General features: G+C 38.9%; 1 protein-coding gene across 1 annotated transcript in view; it reads left to right on the top strand.

Moving 5' to 3' along the window:
- Positions 1–8,960: 8,960 nt before the first annotated feature.
- brdt (bromodomain, testis-specific) overlaps positions 8,961–12,028 on the top strand; it is a 47,198-nt gene continuing 44,130 nt past the window's right edge. Inside the window, exon 1 of the mRNA XM_012962441.3 lies at positions 8,961–8,982. The gene's annotated coding sequence lies outside the window, so the exon portion shown is untranslated. The remainder of the gene's footprint in view (positions 8,983–12,028) is intronic.

Raw genomic sequence — 12,028 nt, 5'->3', positions numbered from 1 at the left:
TGTCCTAAATATTGTTTCTGCATACAATAATTTGTTATTTCCAGCCTTGCATAGCATATATAAATCATAACTAGATTTAATGATCTTAATAAGTACTTTCTCTTTTATGTTTTAAAATTCTTGTTTAACTTTTCTGTCATTATAATTTTGGTTCCAATTTAAAGGGGATCTAAACCCCCCAAAAAATAAATTGATGTCACCTTAATGGCACAGTTTACAGTTTACATACATTTTTTTAAGTTGTTAGCTATCTGCAGTTTTAGACTTATAACACTATACTTTTAACTCAACAGCTCTTTCATAGTCAGAGTGTCAGCAACACTAAGGGGGAGATTTACTAATCGACGAACGGTCCGAAGGCATCCGAATGCGTTTTTTTGTAATGATCGGTATTTTTGCAACTTTTTCGTTGTCATCGCAACTTTTTCGTGTGGCCCGTGATTTTTCCGTCGCCGTCGTGACTTTTCCGTATATTTTCCGCGACTTTTTCGTCGCCGTCGTGAAAAAATCGGATTGGTTTTTCCACCGTTTACTATCGCTCAATACGATAAAGTCGCGACAAATACGAAAAATCGCGGCAGCAACGAAAAAGTCGCAAAATTTTCGTTTCCAATACGATTTTTTCCCTTTCGGGATTCGGATTCGTGGATTAATAAATCTGCCCCTAACTGTCAATGTACCATCTACACAGTCATTTAACCCTAGGGTCACCGACTTTCAAAGAAAACATCCAAGCTGAAAGCCTGGTATTAGCAATTTAGGCATTTTGGCATTTTACTGCTAATAGATTTGCCATATTAGTGCCACCTAGAACGCTATATTATTCTGCAGAAAGTTTTATCATACCTGAGTAAAGAGCTTCCTGCTTGAAGCTCTAGCCCTTGTAGCTCAGATTACATGTAGTGGGGGTAGTGAGTTTTATTAATTCTTATGGGAGGGGGGAGCAGGAGAAGGGAGAGAGGAGAGAGCAGCGCAGACTCTGGCCCCTTGAATGAAGGATTTTTCTTAGGGAGGAAGTCAGACACTGGAACATCATGTTTACAAAATAGGAGACCAGAAATCCTGTGTTTCTTTTGATAGAGGACTCAGCTTTTCTGTGAGTGCTTACGGCTGCATTTACATAGACCTTTCCGATAAAGCTTACTTTACCATTCCTTCTCCAGTACATGGGTAATAATTATAGTATACATTCAGAATTAAGATGCCTCAGTGGCAGTAGAAGTTTTATCCTAATTGTTCTTTCAAAATGTTAATTATTATAACCATGTTTTTTTGTTGCTGGACACAGCTTTTTTAAAATCATTACTCAAGATATTATATTTCACTTGCTCTTATTTAAGAGCGCAATGTATTTGCATATACTTATAAATTTTTCTTCATTTTTTCAGGTATACTGAATACATTTGTGATATAATTTGCAGGTGGGTGTACAGTTGACTTAGACAAATAAATATTAAAGCTTTTACTTTATTTATTTTAATGGAAAGCAACCAATAGCTTAAGCACAACATTTCTCTTGGTAGGTTTTTCCTGTACAGTTTACTGAAAGGAAAAATAATAACCAATATCACAGATGTTTGGATCTACTTCTCTGTGCAGAGAAGCTTTATAAATGTGATTTTCTCCTAACAGTCAGTAAAGAATTTGCCAAAGTGCAATAAATTTCTTATAAGAGCTGCTGAACTATGGTATATTTTATTCTCCAAGTGAGATTCTTGGCTTAGTAGTATTACATGCTTTGCATTTGCAAGTTGTATCTGCAAAAGGAATCAAGGTCCTAAAACTTGAATTCACAATTAAATTAAATCTATTTGGAAATCTGACTACTGGGCATTTATAAGAAGAATAATAAATTAACCCTATAGCATGTACAGCTTGATGAAAAAAATTCTCCCAGAAAATAAAACCTTATATACAAATGCAAGTGCAGTGTGCAATTTTAGACACAACTAGCCATGTATTTTTACCCACAATGCCAGCATCATTGCAGCCCACTTCTGAGTTGTGTCCTCTGCAATTGTACCTTACCACAAAAGGCCACATCTGTAAACATATATTTTTGTTGGGGAAGGGAGTGGGTTTTTGATTTCCTGTTGGGCTTGTGTCCAATTTAGAGAACAGTTTTGCTCAACTCAGATGCTGAAACAGTTCTGGTACTAAAGGCAACAGGTACTGGTTACTGACTAATTTTGTTACAGAAAACTTCTCTAACATAGAATTACAGGTCTGAATCAGCAACAAGTCAAGAGACAGGCTGATCAAGTTGATGTGAGAGCAGGAGGCAGAAAATAGAGGTCAGTAGTCAAGCCAAGGATAAGGAACCGGGGTAGATGAAATCACAGGCATGGCCAGCAACAAAAGTGTTAATCTGAAAAAAACAAGCTCAGAGTATCTCTGCATTCTATTCAAGGCAATCTTGAACCCTTTTCATAAGGGTCCTATAAAGTAAAAAATACTACACTGACCTAATTTTCCCGTCCATGTTTACTACCGTAATTATATGATTACTTGATGCTTGCTGTTACTTACTTATGAATTGTTTAAAATCTACATAAGATAATGCTTCAGATAAAAAGTTAGACAGCCTGTAAATAATCCCCCTCAATAATAGTGAACAGTAAAATAGTTGAAAGCCTGTAATTCAGATTAACCATTATTCGTTTTTTCATCTGGAATAAAAACTGCAAATTCCATAACAAAGTAGTGCCTTTGAGACTCCGCCATGTACATATGGCATCTAAATTAGGGTTTTTGTTTTTTTTTTATATTTTACACTTTCCAGGTTTTATAGGATAAACCTAGCATAAACCTGGAATAAATCTTACATATTTAACACACTGCTGGCCCCAGTTGCCATTACTTAACTGTGTCAGGCTATAACAACTCTTGACTGCTGCAGTAGTGATGTAGAGCTTGGAGGCGGGGCAAAAACCAGTAGGCTGGAGCATTCGAACTATTAATTATTGTGCATTTACCATGCTACGAAGATTAATGCAAGTGCTAAGAATAACTGTTGTTGGTCAACACAGATAAAGTTTTAAATTAATGCCAGAATGCTTTTTTAAAGGGATATGTAGCATAATATAGGTGAATTCTGGATGGATCATCTTGTATTTCTACAAACCAAATATAAATCTAAAACTTTTGCTGTCTTTACAGCCCTGGGATTGACAGCTGTTCTTGTGCCATTTAATGAAACTGTATGTAAACCACTAGCACTACAGTGATTGCAGATATGTGTCTGCATTGCACATTGTGTCCCTTGATAAAAAGACCCCAAGGTGTTTTAAAAAATCTGTAGCCAGATAGGGTGCACACAGCACTGTTCACTTTAGACCCTGGCAAACCTATAAACCTCATCTATGATGTAAGGACCTATAGGGTTATCATCTTTTATAGCTTTAAACCCTAGACTTTCTTATTTCATTGTTACTGGACAGATGCCCATGTACCTAATTTTCCTATTTACATATTGTACATTATTGGTCTATAGGCTATGACCACTTCCGGTCACACTTTAATATAGTGTTTGGTTAGGGGTGGATCTTTCTTCTTGGTCTTCAGCAGTTCATCTGTGATGATGTGCTCCATAAAGCCTGGGTCCAAATTGCCCAGGAGTGTTTGGCCCTAGAGACATATTCTCTAGTGAAGTCGGGGAGCAGGGACCCCATGAACTAAGACTTAGTAAGTGCAGGGATATTTTTATATGTTCTAGGAACATGAGATAGTCAGCTATAGATAGCATGAGCAGATTCTTTGCTCAACCTAGTAGAGATAGTAGGGAGTATTCTCCTTTACAGGCTCTGCTCTTAGTGTAGGGACCACAGTAGTTATAAGGGCATCAGACTTAAATTATTCTCTCTGATTCAAGCATGCTGTAGGGAATCTAAACCACTAGAGGTAAAAAACCTAAGGACTTTGTTACTGCCCAAGCTACTCTCCACAGTGCTGCATCTTTATCTTGTCTGCTCTGCATTTTGAACCTGCATCTATTTACCAGCATCTGCATTGTGAGTATTGATAACCCTGCATTACTATTGTCTTGGACAGTAAATGTTGACAGTTCCAGTTTGCTGGATTTTACATCTGGCAGTGAGAGGTGTAGTTCTACACCATCCATAATACGTGGAGAGAGTCCAATTTACCCCATGCTCTATCACTAGCTGGACATTTGTCTGATCACAACCAAAATGGGGCTTACAATTACTCTCTCATAATAGTAGAAAGAAAAAGCATTTCTCAGATTCCATATTTTGAATCAGAAATATGACATTGTCATTTGGCTTTACAATTATGCAACTATATGCTTTAAATAATCTACATTTCTCTACATAGTAACATGATTGTAAAGCCCCCCAGTAAAGCCACATGACAATCAATAAATAACAAAATTCCGCTGAATCTGAGACATTTCTAGGAAATAATTTTAGCTGGTGCAGCTTACAAGACATTTTTGGTACATTGAAATGCATTCCATATTTTAAACTTGACATACCTTTACATAGAGTCGTGACCACAAAACCTGACACTTTATACAGTATATTACATAAATACCTTCAGTAAAACTATGCCATTTTCTTAATAACATGTACCAGACGAGTCACATTAAATGATAAACATGTCAGACCATGAGAAGGCCTGTTTTGTGCTCTCTGTGTGTATCTACTGCATTGCTTTGTACTCTCACACAGCTTGTACTAGCAAATGTTGCACAATCTAACAAACCACACACAGCTGCCCACATTTGTCTTTGTTGAAGCTGTCATGCTGGTTGCTTTTATTTCTCTGTATAAGACATTACTAGTAGTCTTCAGTGAAATGGTGTCTTCTTGTCTAGAAGGCAAATCCTTTTCAAAACCAGCACATGTGGCACTTGGCTACATTAAGCAGTAAAGGTTTGACAATGAACGATCAGCAAAAGTACTAAGCATACATAATATTTTAAATAGTTGCTAATAGGGATGGGTGAAATAATTTTTCTGCCGCACGGCTTGTGATGCATGTGTAGGTTTTAATGCGTGTGTCATTCATTTGACGCTGTGCAAAATTATTTCGCTTGTCCCTAGTGATTGGTGGGCCCTTCATATTAGCATCTCTGCTGGGCCCTTGTGAATGTTTGGCACCCCCAGTGATTGTAATTACTTAACTGATACCTCAGATCAGTGCTCAGAAGACTACAGAAACAAATAGCCAATTCAGAGTATTAAACACTTTTTTTAAACAGCTTATAAAATTGCTCTTTGGAGAGTACTATAAATAGGGTATCTGGCACTAATTCAATGATATCAGGTCTCTAAATGGAGGACATTAGACTAAAACAGTGCCGTACAACTTCTGTTGTACCGAGGGCCGGAATTTTTCCGACCTACGTGGTGGAGGGCCAATAATGGAAGCCAGTTTTGACCACTCCCCTTTTTGAAACCGCACCCACTTGAAACCACACCCATGTTATCACATGACCATACCCATATTAATGATTGTAGTACAGCAAAAACCTGCCATACTCTGCCTGCCCTACCCTGCCTGTGTGCCATACTCTGCCTTCCCTACCCTGCCTGTGTGCCATACTCTGCCTGCCCTACCCTTCCTGCGTGTGCCATACTTTCACTGTGTGTGCCATTCTTGGCTGGTTTGTGCCAAACTTGGCCTGTGTGTGCCATAATCTGCCTGCCCTACCCTGCCTGTGTGTGCCATACTCTGCCTGCCCTACCCTGCCTGTGTGTGCCATACTCTGCCTTCCGTACCCTGCCTGTGTGTGCCATACTCTGCCTTCCCTACCCTGCCTGCGTGTGCCATACTTTCACTGTGTGTGCCATTCTTGGCTGGTTTGTGCCAAACTTGGCCTGTGTGTGCATACTCTGCTTGCCCTACTCTGCCTGTGTGTGCCATACTCTGCCTTCCCTACCCTGCGTGTGTGTTCCATACTCTGCTTGCCCTATGCTGCCTGTGTGTATGGCACACACAGGCAGCCTACAGTGACACAATGCTGGCACTGCTCCTACAGTCTGCACAATAACTATATATTAAAAAAAACTTTTTAATTGCAGTACCACCTCAGTATATGTTCTTTTTGTAGTATGCAGGGATTATTTGTGGGTTTCTACTGCTCCTGATGTGTGAACAGGGGAACAATGGGGGTGATTACAGCCTGAGCCTGAGGTGTGAACACTGCAGGGGGTGAACAATGCAGAGATTAAAAGGTGTGAACAACACAGGGGATTACATATTTAAACAATACAGAGGGATTACAGCCTGAATCTGAGGTGAGAACCATGCAGGGGGGGCAGTTAATCACCATTTAAAGCTTACACAAGAGTAAGCCATCAAAGCAGCCAGACAGGTGGGGGGCCACACAGAGGGGGGTCGCGGGCCGCATCGCCAGTTGGACAGTACTGGACTAAAACATGGCTGCACAGCCTTATATACTAAGTGTACCACCCTGTGGCCATAACCTTGAACTGCAGGGATACTCCCTTTCTTAACACAAAAACAACTAGGACCACCTTTAGGTGTCCAATTCCCTAAGGCCACCCTCTAGTGCCTGTCAAAGGAGAACCCATCCTAGGGGCCACAAATCTTGGAGATCCCTACATTTAAAATGTAGGTAAAAGTCACTGTGAATACGTCAGTTCTGGATACACATTCCCTATGGATTGCTGTAGCTACAGTGGCAGCAGCTAAGGGCAAATAACATTGTAAATGACTGCTGGGCAGTATGGTACAGTAACAAGAGGTCCTCTGCATAATGATAATATATTTATAGGACAATACACATTCTGTGCATTAAGCTACCAAGAAATGCCCTCCTCTTTAAAGGACATGTCAACCCCAACAATATTTTTTTGCCTAATAAAAAAAAACTTAATTCCAAGCAACTTTCCAATGTGAATTTATTAAAAATGTTTAGTGCTTTAAAAGTTATTTGTAAACGTAATTGCTATTTAAAGCAGCTTTTGCTGAACTCCTGGTTGTTACTTATTAAACAATATTGCAAATGCCTCCTCCAGCAACACAGGTCTGTCAGTCTACTGCCTTGTGTTACATTGTTTCAAATGCCAGAGCCACCAGGGCAGAGAATAGAAAAGGACTGGTAACTCTACTTCTAATTGCAAATTCATAATTAATGTGTATTGCAAAGTTGCTTAGAATTATGCTTTCTTTTATTAAACAAAAAAATTATATTTTGGGTTGACTGTCCTTTAAGCAACACAGGGATTGTTTGTCGATATATTACAACATACTTCAAGCTGGCCAAATACATTCAGATCATCCCTGGTCTGGCCATTCCTACGCTCACTTTTATCAATTCATTAAGAATTCTACTGCTTCAATATACATTTAATACAGGGACTGAGTTTTACCTGCAACTTACTTGCTTTCAAGGTTTAAAAAAAAAAAAACAAAAACCCAAATTGTTGCTCTTTTATTGGCTCCAATGGGATCACCTGACTAGGAAGGGTGGGAGCTACAACATGGAACTAAAAAGGAAGGGCATTTATTGGTAGTTTAATGCGTAGAATTGAACTTTACTAAGCAACAATCTTTTTAGATAGACTAGGGGCTGATTTACTAATCCACGAACGGGCCGAAGGCGGCCGAATGCGTTTTTTTCGTAATGATCAGTATTTTGCGATTTTTTCGTAAATTGTCGCGACTTTTTCGTAGCCGTTACGACTTGCGCGAATTGTCGCGACTTTTTCTTAGCCTTCGCGCCAAGTACGAAAGTTTCGGATTCATTCAAGCTTCAGTATCGTGACTTTTCTTGGGCCAGGTTGGAGCTGCAGAGTGCCATTGAGTCCTATGGGAGGCTTCCAAAATCATGCAAAGTCTGAAAGTTTTGCCCGCCGTTTACGAGCGCTCAATACAAAAAAGTCTCGACAATGTACGAGCAAATCGTAACGGCTACGAAAAAGTCGCGACTTTTCGCGCAAGTCGTAACGGCTACGAAAAAGTCGCGATAATTTACGATAAAGTCGTAACGGCGACGAAAAAATCGCAAAAAATACAAAAAAGTTGCAAAATGTTTGTTTCCAATCCGAATTTTTCCCATTCGGATTCAAATTCGGGGATTAGTAAATCAGCCCCTAGGATTTCCCAGTTAATTTTTTGTTGCTATAGTTTATACAGGAGCAGTGGCCAGCTCTTGGTTGTAGCTCCCACCCTTCCCAGCTACAGTCAGGTGATCCCAGTGGAGCCAATAAAAGGGCAACCATTTTGGGGTTTTAACATTGAAAGCAAACAAGTTGCAGGTAACATGCAGCACCTTTGTTAAATGTGCATTAAAGAAGTAGAATTTTTAATGAAACAGACAAAAGTGAAATGTAGGACTGGCCAGACCAGGGATGACTTTGACGTAGTTGGCCAGCTTGAAGTATATTGCAATATATGGACCAACAATCCCTGTTTTGCTCAAAGAAGGGGGGGGCATTACTTTGTAGCTTAATGCACAGAATGTCTTATTGTCCTATAAATATATTGATAATGGGTGAGTGCAGAGGATCTCTTATTAATGCACCATGCTGCCCAGCAGTCATATACAATGTGTGTGCCCTTAGCTGCTGCCACTGTTGCTGTGACAATCCATAGTGAATGCGTACCCGTTCCTGACTAATCCAGACCAACATTTAAATACTGCAGTAAATTGATATTTGATAATTTGACAATGCAAACCCATTATTGTACATTAGGAATGACCCTTTGCATAACCTTCTATTTGCCATAAATTCACATGTGGCCTATTTGGGCATATTAGGGGATTGTGTTTCTTTTTGTGGTCACAACCTCATTGCACCCCCGCCTATTGGTTTAAAATTTAGTGGTGAGCACAACTTCCCCTTTTTTATTGCTATAGTTTATACAGGGGCAGTGGCCAGCTCCATGTTGTAGCTCCCACCCTTCTCAGCTACAGTCAGGTGATCCCATAGGAGCCAATAAAAGGGCAACCAGTTGGGGGCTTTAACCTTGAAAGCAAGACAGTTGCAGGTAAAACTCAGTTCCCTTGTTAAATATATATTAAAGCAGTAAAAATCTTAATGAATCTGATAAAAGTGAGTGTAGGACTGGCCAGACCAGGGATGACTTTGACGTAGTTGGCCAGCTTGAAGTATATTGCAATATATGGACAAACAATCCCTGTTTTGCTTAAAGGGGAGGGTATTTCTTGATAGCTTGATAGCTTAATTCACAGACTGTCTTGTTCTATATATATAATATATTGATAATGTGCAGAGGATGTCTTCTTTCTGTTTATATGAATTTTGTGTTCACAGCCTCATTGCACCTCTGCCTAATGGTTTAACATTTTGGTGCAGTGACATATGTATGATAGTGGGCTTCTGGTATAACTGAACTGTCCTAGGCAACAATCATTTCAGATAAACTAGGATTTCCCAGTTAATTGCCTCACCTGTTGCTGAGCTGCAACATACCATGAATGCACCTTAAGGTTTACATTTGAAAGTTTTCCTTGACTAATAACTGAAAGGGGGAATTATTTTGGGTTATGGTAAAGCCAAATAAGTCTAGTGAGACCCCATCATAAAACTCATTGATTTCTCTGGGGCTGCTAATCTAGTCCAGTGGGAGTGGGCCATGACAGAATTTAGTATTCTGGTATTGAAATGTCCTGTGTTTGGCAGACCTGTCCCAATCATTTCTTTATATAAAAACTAAAATGCATAATGTAATATATGATCTTTAACAAAATCATCAACTCTGTGAATTAATGAAACAACAAAGTATAAATTTGGGATGCATCCATTGTTTTTGGATTCAGCTGAAATCTACCCAAAAAGTTTTGCTCAATACCAAACTGAACCCTAGTTTGATTCAGATTTGGGGAAAATATTGCATCATGTGTGAATAAAATATTGTTGCATTTAGTTGTCCAGAGCTTTAAAGTCACGTAAACTCTTAGGTTTCACAAGAAGGGCTACAATTTGGCTGAATTCTGTATTTTTTTGCATCCCTGGTAACAATGGATTATTCTCTGCACATGATTCATTAATTAAATAGGTTGTAGTTAATTTGCATGAATTACTGAGCAGTGGTTACCCAAACCATAACATTCTTTATAGCGGTATAGAATACTCCTGAAGCCAGGGCAGACTTTTCCTGTTGCAAAAATTTTTAGACATAGTATTTCCTGCCTTCCATTAATCCTCTGTGCATATGCGGCTTTGCTAATCCTTGTTACTGCTCATGTTATACTGTATGTCAATAGGATAGTCTGAAGTGATAGGTGATGTTACCCATGGATTTTGAAAGTTGTGTGTCTTGTCTTAAAAGGTTTGAGGAGTGTGATTTAATGATGGATAGTGCCATATCACATCTTTAAGTATTATAGGCTTTTGTTCTCTTAAAGAGATTGTTAAACTTTGTATTAACTTTTATCATAATGAAGAGAGTGCTATTTTGAGACAATTTGCAATTGATTTCCTTTTTTTTTTAATTGTGGTTTAAGTAATTTATCTTTATATTCAGCAGCTATCCAGTTTGGAATTTCAGCAACTATTTGGTTGCTAGGGGCCAAATGACCTTAGCAACCAGACACAAATCTAAATGAGGGCCTGGGATACAAATAGGAGAGAGGGCTTTAATATAAAAATAAGTAATAAAAATTAGCAATGGCAAAATCATAGCTTTATAGAGCATTTGTTTTGTTGGGTGTTGGGGTCAGTGACCCCCCATTTGAAAGCTGGAGAGAGTCAGGAGAAGAAAGCAAATAATTCAAAAACTAAAGAAAATCCAAGAAGAACAATTGAAAAGTTGCTTAGAGTTAGCCATTCTATGACATTCTAAAAGTGAACCACCCCTTTAAGGATTTTGTGTAATGATGGAATTGATAGTTTAGATGGAGAACTACAGTAAAGAAAAACAAAATGTCAGCAGCAACAAAACAAGCCTTAAAGATTTAATTTATGTGCTCCTGTCCCAGCTCAGTAAAGTAATAAAATACTAAACAAAATAGAGTGGAAATAGCTAAGGGGCAGAGCTGTGCAACTAATTTATAAATTGTGCACCACACTACATGTTTGGGCTACCATGTCCTTTTTCAAGTGTAAAACACAGGTTATCACGCAAACATTTTAAGGCTTGTCAATTAATTACAACCCCACCATAACCAATCGGTAGTCTTCAATGAGGGTCCAAGAGCCATTTCAACAGGAACCTAACCCATTATACAGTATACATACCCCAGTTCATTGTCAAGTTGATGTTGGCCCTAGAACTAACCATACAAGGTCTTCAGTGGGAGAGCCACAAACAAATAGCACTGCAAGACTAGCTGTCTCTAATAAACAGTAAATAAGAACAGTCTTTGACATTGTTAACCACTTCTAAACCTTGTCCACAGATCTGGAATTGATTATGCCTGGTTTCATAGAAGTGTTGTGATACTGAAATGTCAGTAGTGGGCTTTTCATTGAAGAAAAGGTTCGGTCACTAAGGGTTTTAAATTTTAGGTACACCCCAGTGATTGTAATCACTTACCTGGTACCCCGGACTGGTGCTTCTGTTAGCAGAAAACTGCAATGGCCCAGTGCACGTGTGAGTAAGCAGACAATTCTCTTCTTGCTGCTTTCTGCTGCTGGGTGTGATTGCGCAGTAGAGTTAAAGGAACAGTAACACCAAAATATGAAAGCGTATTAAAGTAATTACAATATAATGCACTGTTACCCTGCACTGGTATAACTGGTGTGTTTGCCTCAGAAAGACTACTATAGTTTATATAAACAAAGCTGCTGTGTAGCCATGGGGGCAGCCATTCGAATGAGAAAAGGCACAGGTTACTTAGCAGATAACAGATAAAATGCCATTGTATTCTACAGAGTTTATTTGTTATCTGCTATGTAACCTGTGCCTTTTCTCCTTTTTTCCAGCTTGAATGGCTGCCCCCGGGGCTACACAGCAGCTTATTTATATAAACTATAGTGCTGTTTCTGTAGCAAATACACCAGTTTTACCAGTGCAGGGTCAACAGTACATTACATTTTAATTACTTTAAAACACTTTCATATTTCGGTGT

This window comes from Xenopus tropicalis, chromosome 4, assembly GCF_000004195.4.
Source record: "Xenopus tropicalis strain Nigerian chromosome 4, UCB_Xtro_10.0, whole genome shotgun sequence".
In the NCBI taxonomy this organism is placed as follows: Eukaryota; Metazoa; Chordata; class Amphibia; order Anura; family Pipidae; genus Xenopus; species Xenopus tropicalis.
The sequence above is the reverse complement of the archived record's forward strand: the minus strand, read 5'-3'. Positions and strand labels throughout refer to the sequence as shown.